The 16,771-nt window shown below is 40.4% G+C and overlaps 1 protein-coding gene across 7 annotated transcripts in view; it reads left to right on the forward strand.

Annotated features, from left to right (window-relative positions):
* Positions 1-16,771, forward strand: part of shroom3 (shroom family member 3) — a 402,329-nt gene that overhangs the window by 276,028 nt on the left and 109,530 nt on the right. The gene's annotated exons all lie outside the window — the stretch shown is intronic.

Genomic DNA, 16,771 nt, shown 5'->3' on the forward strand with positions numbered 1-16,771 from the left:
AGAATTCGTGCTAGCACTTTTACCCCTGACGTTTTGCCCTGGACAATGTTGTGTAAATAAGTGAAATCTAACGTGTGTTGAAACGGCGGAGTCACTGGATGCGTCTGAATTACGCGGAGGTAGTTCACACTAAACTAATGATTGGCAGTACTTTTAGTGTGCTCAGTCTTTAAGAAAATCAATGTCTTTATTGTTTCAGTTAGCCATAAACGGCTGTAATTAAAGGGAGCAGAGTTGAGATTGTAGTTGATCGAAGTGCCCAGAACATATGTAATAGGACTGATCTAAAACAAACTCCCAGGAACAGGGTTAGTAGCGTGTCTTGGGCATAAAAGTAACACTGTTCCCTCGATCAGGGGGCGCATTACTCCTCCAACGTTAGAATTAAAGGACCGAATACAAGTTTTTTTTTTGTAAATTAGGTTCAGATCCCTGTCAAGATAATCAAACTGACTGACACTGTCCTGCTGAAGGTTTGGGACTTTTCCCAGGGCCTGGACAAAACTACACGCCAGTTCTCAATTCGCAGCATTTTTATTGCTGTCTTCTAAGAGTCCATTGGGCAAAATTCCCAGGATAGCCAGGCAACTGACTCAAACAGGTATGTGAGCAGTGCTGAGGTTAGTGAAGGTTGATAGTGGCCTATCAGACATAAAGTCACATGCACACCTCAACCCCACTGCTGTGTCCCATGAGTAGGAGGCGGGATGCCAGTTAAATGAGTTTGAACCCAAATTCCAGCTGTCGGTATATGATTTGCTCGGTACCTGCCCTTCCGAAATCATGGGCCAGTAGACTTTTCTCTTGTGGATCTGATTGCCAAAAGATTGGGTATTTTTTCCCCTCTAATCATCCTATATCCACTACAGACACAGGATTTATTTTGCATCTAAAAACTAGTGTGTTGTTTTAAGGCCTAGAAACGTTTTTGAAGTTTCAGCAGGTTTGTGGAGTTTGTATGAAGTGGTCCCTACGGCCTCGCATACTGGAAAAGATTGAGAAATTGTTTGGAATGCCAAGGCCCTCCTGAAGGATAACACTGAGGCTGAATGGTGTTAAAAGCAATGAGATAAGACAAAGAGCAGCAGATGCTGGAAATCTGAAACAAAAACAGAAACTTCTCAAGAAACTCAACAGGCCTGGCAGCGTTTGTGGACAGAAAGCAGAGACACCTGTTATAAAGGAGGATCACTGGCATTGAAATGTTCACTGCGCTTTCTGTCCACAGATGCTTCCAGACCTGCTGGGCGTCTCCAGCAATTTCTCCTTTTTAAATCATGAAATAGATTGGCATTCAATAAAAGCCTGAAGGTTACAGAAGAAGACCAAATGAATTGAGAAGTTAAACAGTTCAAGAGAGATTAGGTTGTCAGTGCGTGAGGTTTGGGCCAGCAATTTTCTCCGAACCACCCCAGCTTTGCTGTTCCATGTTCACCAGAGATGCTTTGCAAATCCAGGTTTACATGTCAACAGAAGTGGGTCTGTGAAAATTCCCGCTTAGAGACTTTTTTCTTTCCATTGAAATAGACAGTAATGATGAGAGATTAGTTAGAGGTTAGAAGTGAGATGAGCAACTTTGTCTTGCCCACTGTCCAGAAGTAGGGGGAGGGGAGGAGCATGTGGCGGAGTTTGGAATGCTAGGGGAGAAAGGATGTTGATATTTCAGATTAAGTGATTGGAATGTTTGAAGGAAACATAGATGTTTGGCACAAAAGAAAAGTTGCAGTTGGGCTATTTGTTTCACAAATGAGATGTGGAAGTACCCCTTTGATGTCAAAGGACCTTATGAGGTCCAGAATCTCAAAAGAAAGAATTAGGATGGAACCCTGCACATGAGAAAGAAAATTTAAGAATGTCGATCTCTGAAAAAGTTTTGACAGAATGGGGGTTTTATTATTCTGTTGAAGGACTTGAAGATTGAGGTATGGTGTTTCATCCTCTACTTTGAGGAACTTACAAGTATTTTGAGATTCTTCTGTGACAGATGTTAAGGAATGGTGAATAGAATCATTCGCAGAACATAGGATAGGATTGATTTGATGAGGAAGAGAGGAGAAAAACTCTGAGAGAAATGAGGCCAAATGATTCGGTACTCTTGTGTTGATGGGGAAAAGCATTAAATCCAGCATCAATTGAGGAGTTTGTGAGACACCCGAAGAGCAGTCTTCATGCACCTTTTGGTAAGAGGTCATATGATTTTGTTAATTAGTATACAATGCTGGGCTGTGTCAAGGTAATCAAAATACGTTTGAAAAGCAGACTTACAAATACATGATATCAGCAACTGCATATGCAGTGGAGAGCTCAGTGATAAATGCACTGATAATCATGGATTTGAATTCTCACATCTTGAGGGTTGTCTTGAGGATTGGGGTCAGGAGATTCTGCAGATCAAGGGGCAACACATGTTGGTGTCAAACAAAATGGAGTAATTGTTGATTTGGAGACAGAAAAGTGAGCCAGGAAAGTTAGCTGTCTCTTAGGAACCCTGAATTCCAAATATATCAAGTTAATTTAGGTTATTCTGAAAGCTTCTATCTGGTCTTTCCTCCATTGTAACACAAGAAAATCTGCATTTTGATCATTTGACTTAATATTTCCCTCCTCAAAACCGAAAAAGGTTGAAGTAGTTGGCATGTTAGACACTGGGTAAAATGAGGAGGATATGGAGAGTAGGAGCAAATTACTGCAGATGCTGGAATCTGTACTGAAAACATATGCTGGAGATCAGGTAACATCAATAGAGAAAGAGAGAGAGTAAGCTAACGTTTCGAGTCTAGATGATTCGTCTTTAGAGATGAAGTGATGAAGGACCATCTGGACTCTCATGTTAGTGTGTTCTGTCTCTATGGATGTTGCCTGATCCACTGTGATCTCCAGCATTTGTTGCTCTCAGGATACTGAGAGTGATCAGTTTGATGTTGAACTGTAGCAGTGAGGAGAAAGGTGACCCGATGGAAGCGAAAGGAAGCATGAATAATTGTGAGGAGGGAAATAAAAATAAAAGAACTACGGATGCTGGAAATCTGAAACAAAATCAGAACTTGATGGGAAATCTCCCTGCAGGTGTGGCAGCAAATCTGGAGAGAATTCAGAGTTAACATTTCAGAAGAGGCTCCTCAGATGCTGCCAGACCTGCTGAGTTTTTCCAGCAATTTCTGTGATTGTGGGGAGCGAGGGAGAGTGGCTGGCTACATATTTGTTCCAAGCCCATCCTAAGTACACACTGTAGCCATTAAAATTTCCTTCCACAGGCAGCATATCGATCAATATACACCAGAAGATTTTTAAAAACGAGAAGCAGAGGCAGACAAATAGAAGCAAAAAGAATTAAGGACAGAGAAGAAGATAATTAAAAGAAGCTAGAGAGATTGAGGCAAACAGCAAAATTAAAAATTACCAGATGGATATGAGTGACCAGATTCAATGACCAGCATTTGCAATGGCACCAGTGAGCGATTAGTGACTCAAAGTATGAATTACCATTACTTAGCCTCCTCTGGGACCTCCAGTTTGATCTTATTTCTCTGTGTTCCTGTTGGCTCCCTTATTTAATAAGCAACTGCCCCCAACTGATCCTAACTCTCAGCCATCGCTGCCCTCTAAAAGACGGGTGGAGACTGTTGCAACTTGCATCATGGTGGATCTCTTCTTCCTTGGAGTCCAACTGTTCTCACACAGCCTCTTCCATTACTTCTTCCCAGCCATGTGGCCCCAATATGACTGTTTTATGGATATTATCTTCTTGAAATCCTCTTATCACTATATTACGTTCTTGTCCTTTTGGTATTCCAATGGCTTATTTGATTTTGTTCAGCACGGGACATTTTGCTTCCAAAGAAAAAAAAAACTCAAAAAGATGACATGCAAGTCATTGTACTCAATGTGTTGTTATAAATGTACAACAGTGCGTTTCTAATATGGTTCTGTTTGTAGGTTTCCAAGAGGCACGTTGATACTAACTGTTTGAGATGCGTTGGCAAGTTCAGCTTGTTATCTGTTTGCAGGAAGTGCTTGTTTAAACAGCCTTGCCTCAGGGTGTAGGTGAAGTTAAACACAGGAACTGCTGCTGTAAATGAACAGTGTGATCAATCGGAAACTTTACACTGTGTCAACTCGGTAAACAAACTTGTGATTACTTGCCATGAGCAATAGCATTTTTAATCACCCCTCACCAGAATGATTATTTTTTAAAAGGTAAAATGCCAATTTCTGTTCCTGTCTTCTTTTACAGTGCAACCGAGCCTGTAGCTTGGTCCCACCAGAGCTGGTACTGATTCTGCATCTCACCCACATGTCATTGTGGGTGAGATGTCACCCATGAAAAGGAGTGTTGGCAGATCAGCGAACCATTTGGAAACAATAGCCATCATTCCCCCCTGTTTGACAAGCTAATGATTGACTACAGAAGCTCTGATTGAGTTCTCATCCTTTCCCTGCCCACTCTTGCCCCCTTAACTTTTACATAGCCACTCAAATGTCAGTTGTAGCGCCTCATGCAACCCATCCAGCCTCGAAATTTTTCTAAGAATAAACAGAAATAGGATATTCGGGCCATGAAGGCTGCTGTACTATTCTGTCTTTCAGATGAGATGTTAAGCTGAGGTTCATTGTGCCCTTTCCAGTGGACATGAGATCCCCACAGCTGTATTTTGAAGAAGATTGAGGAAGCTACCCCTAGTGTGCAGGCCAAAATTTCCTTTAATCGCCATCACAAAACTATAATGTAGTCTGTATCACATGCTGTTATTAGGAGCTTGCTGCGCCTGAGTTGGAGACAAGGCAGCCAACGTTAGTGATTAAATTTGACAGGTAGCACTTTGGAACAGCCAGTGCTTCTAAAAGGCATTATGAAAATGAAAGACATTCTTATTCCATTAAACCATGGCTGCTCTGTACCTTAACTCCATTCCTCGGTATTCTTTGACGCCCTTACCTGCAAAAATCTGAAAGCCGTAATCTTCAGCATGTCCAATAACTGCTTATCCACCTCTCTTTGTGGAGCTATGTTCCAGATATGTGTGACTGTGAATGGAAATATACATCCTGCCTTCACGTTTAAGTTTTTTAACCTTTATTTTTCAGATTATCACCCCTTCTGTTTTTCTGCACCAAGAGAAATAGTTTGTGTCTAAGTTGCTTTGTCATTTCAAAGCCTCTATCAGATCAACTTTCAACCTTAGAAACAAAAGGAAATGCGACTCAATTTTGTGCAATGGGCCCTCACAGTTTAAATCTTTTAAGGCCTGGTAGCTTTATTATGAATCTGTTGTATTCCTTCTCCCATGTCAATGAGATCTGACCAGAGCACTGTACAACTTTCACCTAGAACCTAGAACATAGAACATTACAGCACAGTACAGGCCCTTCGGCCCTCAATGTTGCGCCGACCTGTCATACCGATCTGAAGCCCATCTAACCTACACTATTCCATGTACATCCATATGCTTATTCAATGACGACTTAAATGTACCTCAAGTTGGCAAATCTACTACCGTTGCAGGCAAAGCGTTCCATTCCCTTACTACTCTGAGGAAAGAAACCACCTCTGACATCTGTCCTATATCTTTCACCCCTCAATTTAAAGCTATGCCCCCTCGTGCTCGCCATCACCATCAGGAAAAAGGCTCTCCCTATCTAACCCTCTGATTATTTTATATGTCTCAATTAAGTCATCTCTCAACCTTCTTCTCTCTAACGAAAACAGCCTCAAGCCCCTCAGCCTTTCCTCGTAAGACCTTCCCTCCATACCAGGCAACATCCTAGTAAATCTCCTTTGCACCCTTATCAAAGCTTCCACATTCTTCTTATCCTGCGGTGACCAGAACTGTACGCAATACTCCAAGTGCAGCCGCACCAGAGTTTTGTACAGCTGCAACATAACCTCATGGTTTCGGAATTCATCTGACTGAATTTTCTATACCTAGCTGTGATTATATTTGGCTGTCAAAACCATTTATGGGTCCAGAACCTGACCATCAGAGCATAGCTCCTTCCGGATCAATTTTTCAGAAAGACAAGCAATTAACAGACCACCTCTGGTTTTGCTTTCAGTTTGGATATTAGTTGGGTTGAGGACGAGGGAGGATCAGTCAGTCAGCTAATCATCTAGAAGGGGAGGCCTCAAAGAATGGTGGGATGAAAGGTCTCTGGGAATGACTAGCTTGCACCCTCAGCATAAGCTGTAACTGAGATCTCCTGGAGCTTCCCTTACAAAGGGAAGCATCTCTGTAAATGCTGTTAACCTGCCATTTTTTTAACCATTGAATACTCAAACTGCATCTTTTCTCATACCATTGTGCTCCCATCTGAATGATTAAATATCCTCCTAAAGCATCAAAGTAATCCTCCTACTACCCCACCCAGTATGACCTTATGAAAATTGCATTGCCCTTGGAAATGTGCTATCTGTTTAATAAGATGTATTGGCTTCCCATACTATTGGTTTGAAGCTGCCTCTGGGAAAAGTACGGGAGACAAGAACAAAACAGCACAATTCATTTCTCACAGATCAAATTCCCTTTCCCCCCTCTTTAGCTACCTTCAGGGGTCTTAAAAAAATTCCCTCATCATTTTTTTTTCTTCACTTTTGAATTTTACCCTAATTTAGATAAAGATCAAAATTCCATTCTCGTTTGATTACATTTTCTTGCTGGAGTAAAATAGTTATTGGTGATTTGTGTGTGTACACCACAGGCTACACTTTCACCTCACCACTGCTTCAAGACTCCCACCATTAACAAAATATTGTAACTTGTCTGCATCAATCCAATGCCTGTGACTGAAACTTGCCCCACAATGAACTCTGGCTGTGGTTTCCCCACTCGCTTTGCCTACTTCTCTTTTATAACATCTTACTCCTATCTGCATGCATGTTGTATTTCCGAAATTAGAGTCATCTTAAACTTTAGAGCTGTTAGTATTGGTACTTTCCACAGGAATGAAAATAAAGGAATCATTTTATGATAAAAATGTGTTATTATGGCGATAGTAGAAACTGCCGATGCCGGAGAATCAGCGATAACAAAGTCTAGAGTTGGATGAACGCAGCAGGCCACGCAGCAACATAGGAGCAGGAAAGCTGACATTTCAGGCCGAGACCCTTCAGAAAATGTTGTTATGGAAGTTCTTTTTGAAATCCATTTTGTCTGTAATATTTCTCAACCAGCATTGATATAACAAATGAGATCTCGCTTCAACATAAAAGATTTATTGCAACTTGTAATGTGATGGGGCCTGGGCTGAATTTGGAGTGAAATTGTGAGAACTCCACAGAAGCTGACTGATGCTCAGTTTTGGCATTGCCTGCTATGTAACCTTTACTGTGCGTAAGATTTTTCTGAGAAGTGAGGTTACATGTGAACGAACTGATTCATTGGCACTTTAATGTCACTCTGGATTTTGGCAGAGGTGGAACGGAGCTTTAAATGTAAAGAGGGACTTCACTTCTATACGTGCATTTTTTTAGGGTCAAAATGAGTCTGGGGTCGAATTGCAAGAACTGACTTTTACTACTTTTCATCTTTTGCACAGCATTTTCAAAAACCAGCTCCAGTGAAATCCTTCCATTACAAAGAAACCATTTGTATCAGCTGGAAAACCAAGATGTGAATTGTTCAAAGGATTTTATTTTCAGTTCTGTTGGCTAGTAGAGAAACATGAAGCGAGAAACAGATTGAATCTATGAAAATAAAACGAGTAAAACCGGAAAGGGGACCAAATGCAAAGTGTATTCCAATGAGGTCACCTTGGTTCTGAGTGAGATGGAGTAAGACACTGTTGCAACTGGAACTAGTATGTTGATGGGGTGAAGATGGGAAATGCTAAGCAGTGGGCCTCTGTGCTTAAAAGAAATGGACTTAAAATTGCTCCTTTGTGACCAATTTAATTTTACCAGCCAATTGATCAAAAAACTATATTCTATTAAAATACTGTTATAGCCCAACATAATTTTTAAGTTAAATCCATTTTTTTTGTTTGCAGGATATTTCAGAACTCAACTAGCATCACCTTCAGTGTCTTCTACTCCAGTTCACCTGTCAATACTGTCTCTAGTCAAATGCTGATGTGTATATTACGGACACAGAAACTGTTGGAATTTGCAGGATAACTTGAAACATACTTGCAATTAATAGTCTAGTGTGGAGCTGGAGGAACACAGCAGGCCAGGCAGCATCAGAGGAGCAGGAAAGCTGATATTTCGGTTTGGGACCCTTTGGCATGTCTGAAGAAGGGTCCCAGCCCGAAATGTCAGCTTTCCTGTTCCTCTGCCATGTCCCCCCAGCCCCACACTGTGTTATCTCTGACTCCAGCGTCAGCAATTCTTACTATCTCTGTGATTTTTGTTTTGTTACAGAATTACTTCCCTGGACTGGGCAAACTATTATGCATTTGAGATTGTACTATGTATTGAAATTGCTGCCAGCAACTGATGTCAAATAGAATATCATTGATCCCATTTCAAGATGGTAACTAAGTGGGTACATTACAAAATATCTGTTAGTGCAAGTCGAGAACATAGATTGCATGAATTGAAATACTGAAAACAGTAACCACCATACGTGGGTTTTTAAACAAACCTTTTGCAACAATAACCTTTTTGGGAGGGACGTTTCCTTTTTTTTGCATTATCCTCAGGAATTATTCTATAAGCAGTTAGGTAATTGTTGGTTCTCTGAAGAGGGAATCCAGATAGTTTAATAATGGAAATCAAGAAAAGAGCAGATGCATTCAATGGGAATTTTGTGTCCGTCTTCTCTGTGGAAGTCTTGGAAAACTTTCTAAAGATATTTGAAAATTTGAGTGGCAGAATGAGGGAGGTACTTAAAACCATTAACATCACAGAGGAAAATATGCTGTGAAAACTGTTGTTCCCAAAGACATGCAAGCTCTCAAGCTCTGATGATCTGTGTCAGAGGGTCATAGCAGAAATGGCTGCAGAGAAAGTAGTTCCATTGGTTCTGATCTTCCAAAATACTCTTAATCTGCTGGGGCTCTTCCAAGGTCACTATTCAAGAAAGGTGGGGGAGTGGGGGGTCAGAGAGACAGACAGACAGGCGGACGGATGGGTTAATCTAACGTGTCAGAGGAAAATAATTTTATCCTTTATTAAGAAGATGATAGCAGCGTGTGAGACAATCATATTATGGTCATACAGGTAATCAAAAATTTGTTTTTATAATTTAGCAAAAAGCATTCCACCAATAAGCACCATTATTTCATTGATAAAAAATGAGAGAGATAGTAGTGTTCCTTTTGATAAATTGCAATTCAAACGTTTTTCAGTGTGTGATTACATTAATTAATGATATCATGCCTTCCTGTTAGCTTCTGTAGTAACTGAATGCTTCATACTCTTCCAGACTTGCAAAATGTGCTTCAGCAGTGCCTGGCCCAACTAAACCATGCAGAACAATTCCAAATCTTTTTTTTTTAAAAATACATCCTCAAATGTACCTGTGTAACTTCTTTTGGGTATTATACGTTTTTTGCCCTAGAGACTAGTGTGAATTAGCAAGTTTTTGTGAATAGATTTTGCTGGGGGCCAGAATGGAGACTACAAAAACTGCTGCACTTATGACAATTAATGTTGAACAAGTATGGATCTTGTGCCAGTATAGGATTCAGACTTCAGTCTGATTGATGCAATCTTGTTGTATCATTTCATCCCTGTGTGAGTTTAAAACACCCAACTCGTTAATTTTTTTTTCTTTTCAGGCTCTGGTATCAAATATAATATGATCCGAAACGATGAAAAAGAAAACCATTTAGAGCCTGAGGTTGAGTTCTTGTTCCTGAGAAACGTGGAGAACAGTAATAACAATTGCTTCAATCAAAAGAAGTGTCATTTAGGAGTTATGAATATCTTAAACATAAATAGGAATCTTATACACCATACTTCAGTTGCACAGCTATTGTTGTAAAACTCCTCGGAGTTTTAACATTACTTCTACTTTTCCAAGCATTTCAGTGAGAGACGAGATATTGTTTTTCAGTTTCACAAACATTCCAGTACAGTCCCATCAAAACTCTTTAGCATTGCTATGATCCCTGTAGAGATCAATAAATTTTACAAAAAGAGATGAATTTCTCCTGTGATAGAACTGAAATGACATCAGTCTATGTTTCAAACTTGTACTGTAACAAACAAATTAAAAGTAAAATAAAAAAACTAAAATAAATTAATTAACAGAAAGAACATCAAATTAAGGACTGCCTCACTTTGCTTCTGCTCTGGCTGAGTTAGTGCACTGAGTCTGATCCACCAGTCAGTGAGAACATGGCTGATTGATAATCCTCAACTCCACTGAACCTACCTTTTGCCCATCAATAATGAATCCTTTACGGAATAAAGAAGTGTTTCAGCCACAAATATTCTCAATCACCTAACCTCAACAGCTCTTTGTGGTGAAAAATTCCACAGATTCATTATCCTATAAGAGAAATATGTCTTACGAAACACATTCACTGCGCTTTTGCAGATTGCTAACGTCACATAAACACTTCCTGCTCTCCAATAAAGGTTTCCTTCTGCTCACCATAGCATGACGATAGTGCTTCCAACATCCTCAACAGTTGCTGTACTCAGCCTAAGTGTTCCCAGGTACGTTGGCCACCTACAGGGGGAACGTTGGTTACAGTCTGATTTTTATAAATTTTCAAGACTGTCAGTTCTGTCCCCTTTTGAACACAAACCAAGCTCTCACCAGCACCCTCCTTGGTTGGTAACACAAAAACAACTCGCTTCGTTATTTTCTTACTCCGTCCAAAACACCAGCTGCTCTTTTGCTAGAGATACTGTGACAATTTGTTAAAATTGACACCCAACCTCCATGGATTTTAGTTTGAGTTTCTCCCTCAAGAGAAACCAGATCATGTGGGCATGCCTTGGCACTGAAATGTTTATCCAGAACCTTAAGTTTCGCTCTGAGCTAAATGTTTAAAAACAAGTCTTGGAAGGGTCAGCATTTGTGACTCAATCATTGTAGATACCGAAGCTTTTACAAAAAAAAAACGAAAGAACTGAGTGTGCTGGAAATCTGAGACAAAGACAGAAATTGCTGGAAAATCTCAGGAGGGACGTGGAGAGAAATCAGTTAACGTTTTGGGTCCAGTGACCCTCCTTCAGAGCTGAACCGGCTTTGTTATCTGTCTCCCTTGCAACGTGTTAAACCTTAAGTCAGGTGATCTGGGAAATGGAGTGGGTGATGTTGCCTGCAGAAATCAGGAGGAGCTGGTGTAGACGGAGGAAATAAAAGAGACAGAAGGATACAATTTAACCTTTTCAGGCAATGCCAGTGAAGTGAACTAGAGTGGAGTAACCAGGAAAAAGAATCCTCCCTACTTTTTTTTTTAAAAATGCATGATTATAATAATTGCTCCACACAAAGTGGGAACTCTTCATTATGGCTTTATGGAATAAGGTATTAGCATAAGTTAAGATTTCCTTTTTAATTAGTGGGCAGTACCACACAAGTCTAAGGTCATGCGTTTACAGTCCCCTGGCTTTGGTGCTCAACAAAAACTAATCAAGTCAGAGCAGGTTTGATACCTGTTTATCATTAGCTGTTATACATCAGGGCATTGCAGTTGACCACAACAGAGTTGTGTAACACGCTTCCCTCTAATTATGAGTCGCAACTCTGACTGGAATGCTGTACAAACAAAATGGTATACTCTAACTGAAAACAATACATGCTGGAGATCACAATGTATAAGGCAGCATCCATGGAGAGAGAGCAAGCCAAAGTTTTGAGTCTCGATGACTACCTCGAAACATTAGCTTCCTCTCTGTCCATTGGTGCTGCCTGACCCACTGTGATTTTCAGCATTTGTTGTTTTCAGTACAGATTCCAGCACCTACAGTAACTTGCTCCTATGTGATGTTCTCTGAAGCTGGATATGACCTTTTGAGTGACTGCTTTTTTGTGGGACTTCAGGCAAGTAAGAAAAATAGAAAAAAGCAATGAGGGATTGAATCGATTGGCCAGGACATCTGCCAGTTGTAAATAAAAATCCAAAGAACTGCAGATGCTGTAAGTCAGGAACAAAAATAAAATTTGCTGGAAAAGCTCAGCAGGCCTGGCAGCATCTGTGAAAGAAGAAACCGAGCTAACATTTAGGGTCCGGTGACCCTTCTTCTTTTGTATTTTTTTTAATGATATGATTACAACTTCATAGTTTAGCTTTGACTTTAGCCTTTTTGACCAGATGTATGATCCAGGATGCTACCAAGAGTAAATCAGAATAATACAGGAAATGGCAATTGGAATTTTAAGAGACTGAGGAGTGTTAAAAAGAAGGAAGGACCTGCGTTCTTCTGCCATTCTGGACCATCTCATTGACTGTATGTTGTAACATAGAGTGTGTATTATGTGAAAATAGTAACAGCCTTTCTGGCTTAATTTTATTTTGGTGCCCGTAATCATTGATGTTGGAGCTTCATTAGCCACAGTAAAATCAAAATGCTGGTTAAGAATCCAAGTTTGCACTTAATTACATTCCTGGCAATTTTCATTTGATGCCTTGATTGACAGAACTGTTTGATCTGCCTGCTGTTTTAATGGCCTGTCATCTTCTCTGGGCATTTGAATGAGGCTATTTTTTTAAGTTAGCTGTTTGTTGTCATATCAATCTTTGTGAAACTTGGTTTATTCTTGAACGTGGCTAGGTTGGTACTGCGTTGTCTTGGCCTTGCAGGTGGATATTGTGGAGAACTTGTCCATTGTGTTTTTCTTTACAGGAATACACATGCTCTTACCCACAAATTTGACTGATTTGCACAGTTTTCCCTTGGGGTTTTTTTGAGTTGTCATCCTGTGAACATATGAAAGTCCCAAATGCATGGACAGAATTCCTCAGAAGTAACGTATGTTAACAACAAACCATTGAGGGCAAGAAAAACTTCACACATATTTTAAAATGCTTAGCTTGGCCTTACAGATTGTATTTGGGGTGTAAAGCTGTGAACTATTAACCAGAGGATTGCAAACATGACCAAGTGTTCTATAATGTTTGAAGTCAAAGGTTAAGGTAACTGATGTAATGTTGAATCACTTAAGTTATTTATAACCTTAACATTCAACCTTTTGTGTCGTTTTCTCAAATCTTTGGAATTTTTATTGCACTTGAATGTGATTGTCTTTCTAAATTTATGTGCGCAAGAAGATAAAGGTTGCTTTCATAACTGTGTGCTTGATTAGTGATTTGAATTGTAGCATTGTATCCCTTATTCTATATACACATTAAGCCAGTTAGCTTTTGCAAAAGATTGAATTTGGGTTGCTAACCAGCAAATCTTTCAAAATAAATAAAGTCAAAGATGTTGCAAATGTACTATGGGCCTTGCATTAACTGAAACTAAGAAAAATAGCTTAACATTTCAAAGAGCCTTTGTTGGAACAGTTGATCACAAACATTTGTCTGACCAAACATAATATTTCTCTTGGATGCTGAAATTTCAATTGTTTTGATGAATTTGACCATTGTTGGAAGAGCTCTGAAGAAGAATTTCCTCCTGATTAGCCAGACTATTTTCCATTGCTGATGATGCTCAGCTATAAGTAAAATGACATTCTTATTTTTTTAATTGACACATGTGAAGTAGGTAATTGATTTGAATAAATAGCTCTGGAAAATGCCATATTGAGTGGTTTAAAAACAAATTTTACTAGCATGAAAGAAATTTTGGCAGAAATCTTGTTTATAAGATGCAAGGTATATGCGTAAGACTTTACTTGTAACTTAGATGGGAAACAACTTATCTGAACATTATTTGTGCCCTGTGATAGAACAAGGGTTTTTGACCTGTCAGGGATGCATTTTAAGGAGATTCTTAAACCCTTTCTGCATTCCTCCTAGGAGTCTCTTGTGAACAAGATCAAGGTAGGTCAGCTACTCCCATGAGGCTGGTATCAGGAATATATCCAGTATGTCCTGCGGAGCACAAGTGGTTTTGGGTGATCTGAGCCTCAGTGCTGGGCAAGTTGATTGGAAATCAATATTACTGTTGGACGACCTCTCTTAGTGCAAGATTTTGAAAAGCTTGAAAAAATACCACTGGTGCTTCTCCGGTGCTGTGCATTGCCTGTTGGAGGTAGTCCAAGATTCCAAAGCATACACAAGCACGACTGCTGTTTGATAAATGACAACTGTTGTCTTCAGCTTGAGGTCCTGGTCCTTGAATACTTTTCCTCAGTTGGCACTGTGTTCAGCAAGCGCAATGGAGGCACTGCTTAATTTTATGAGAAACGTTTGCCTTCAACAAGAAGCTCTGAAGGGACTGAAAATGGCGCACAATTTTCCAGGAGCTTGACTTTGAACGTGGTCAACAGGGGGAGGTACTTTGCTGTGGGAGTTCCTTGGTGGAGGATCTCAGTTTTCCATTTGGTATGTGAAAGGTATGTTTCCTCAGGTACCTCAGAGAAGGAGTCACCAAATATCTGGAATTCACTTTCTGAGAGCACAGAGACAAGTGACATCTGCATATAAATTCTGAGTGAGGTAGAGTGGGGTTTTTTTACGGCCATTGAAGGTTACATTAGTGAAAGAATCTGCTGTTGACAGCATAAGTTGTTTCCTGTGGGTAAATTGCTGGAGACGAAGGGCAGCACTGCAACAAGCAAAATGGAATAGAGAATTGGTGCAATGGCACAGCCTTGTTTGACCCCCTGTTTTCACATAGCTGGGATCTGGGGTGGTTCCCATGCTGAGGGTGATGGCCTGCATTGTCATTGTCTTGTTCGTAAAGGATGGTGACATATTTCTGAGTATAGCTAAATCTCTAGTCGGCGGGAAGTTGAGAATCAAATGTTCAGGAAGATCTTTGATATCTGTAACAGCGCATGAATTTAGAATTCATTGTCATGTGTACTTTTTAAGAAAAATACACTAAGTGTTAAGTCACCTTACCATGGTGCCTGACTTAATGACAAAAGTCATAAATAAATTCATAAGTAACAATAAAAAGCAAATTTAAGACAAAAGTTCATCACAATCCATTTAGCGGTTCCTGGTTTCGGAGGAAGCCAGTCGAGAGACTGCCGGAATGAGACCATCAATCCATAAGGAGAACACGAGGACAAAACTGACATGCCGGGGTGCTGGAGAAACAGGGCCAAAAGCCTGTGTTGTAGAAAACTGCCACCCTCGCCAAAGATGGCACCCCAGACTGTTGGAGCACTGGGCTGGAAGCGTTTCCTGGAGATTGAGTCTGACCACCAGTAAGATCTCAACACCTGGACCAAACCACCACACCAGGAGACTGCTCTACAGAGCCAAGATCACCACACTGCGAAAAGACTGCCATTCCGGACCGTCAGAAGCCACCCTGTCGCTGGGTAACCCGTTAAATGAAGGTAAGGTGAGTTTTAGATAAACTCAGACTTTAGATAAACAGAGGAGCAGGGAAGTTGACATTTTGGGTCAGGACCCTTCTTCAGAAACTTTCCTGCCCCTCTGATGCTGCCTGGACTGCTGTTTTCCTCCAGCTCACTGTGTCATCTCTGACTCCAGCAGCTGCAGTTCTTACTGTCTCTGAGTAAGATGAGTTTTGATGTTTTAATGTTAACTAATTAGAAACATTAAAAACAAAGAAAGAGGAAAAAAAGTTGTAAAAGCGAGCAGAGCGGATGAGCTACAGTCCCTTGAGCTAAGGAGCCCACATCCTGTAATGGTAGGGGATTTTAGTTTCCTGAACATGGACTGTGACTGCTGTAGTGTTAAGGACTTGGATGGAGAGGGATTTTTTAAGTGTGTCCAAGAACATTTAATTCAATATTGGATGTATGTACAAGAGGAGCAGCAAAACGTGATTTTTCTCTTGGGGAAATAAGGCAGGGCAAGTAACTCAGGTGTCAGTGGGGGACCACTTTGGGGCCAGTGATTATAATACTATTGGTTTTAAAATAGATATGGAAAGGGGTTAGACCTAACTAAAAGTTGAAGTTCTAAATTGGATGGAGGAGGTGAATTCTAACATTATTGGGCAGTAACTTTCAAAAGTTTGTTGAGAGAGGCTGTTCACAGATAAAGAGGGCAAGGCTGGTAGGTGTATGGAATGCTGGAAATAATGAGAGAAATTGAGGCTCTCATCAAGGAAAAAGGAGGAGGCAAATAGCAAATATTGGTAGCTAGGATCGAGGTGAGTCCCGAGAGGAGTATAAGGGCAGTAGGAGTACACTTGAGGGAAGTCAGGAGGGCAAAAAGGGGACATGCAATAGTTTTGGCAAATAGGATCAAGGAAAATCCAAAGAGATTCCACAAATACATTAAGGGCAACAGAGAAACTAGGAAGAGAATAGGGCCCCTTAAATATCAACAAGGCAACCATTGTGTGGAACCACAGGAAATGGGTGAGATATTTAAGAAGTATTTCACCTCTGTATTTACTGTGGAGAAGGACATTGGAAGCTGGAGAAATTGGTGAAATAAGTAGTCATATTTTGAAAAAGTGTCCATATTATAGAAAAGAAGGTGCTGGAAATCTTAAAGGTAGAGAAATCTCTGGGACCCGATCAGGTGTATCCCAGGACTTCATGGGAAGCTTGGGAAGAAATTGCTGGGCCCCTTGCTGAGATATTTGTTTCATTGATAGCAATGGGTGAGGTGTGGAAGACTGGAGATTGGCACCACATTAGCCATCTTCTTTCATGAAAGGTTGTAGGAAAAGCCAAGGACCAGTGAATTTGATGTCAGTGGTGGGTAAATTGTTGGAGGAGATTGTGAAGGACAGGGTTTATGTGCATTTGGAAAGGCATGGACTGATTGGGGA

This window comes from Stegostoma tigrinum, chromosome 1, assembly GCF_030684315.1.
Source record: "Stegostoma tigrinum isolate sSteTig4 chromosome 1, sSteTig4.hap1, whole genome shotgun sequence".
Classification (NCBI taxonomy): Eukaryota; Metazoa; Chordata; class Chondrichthyes; order Orectolobiformes; family Stegostomatidae; genus Stegostoma; species Stegostoma tigrinum.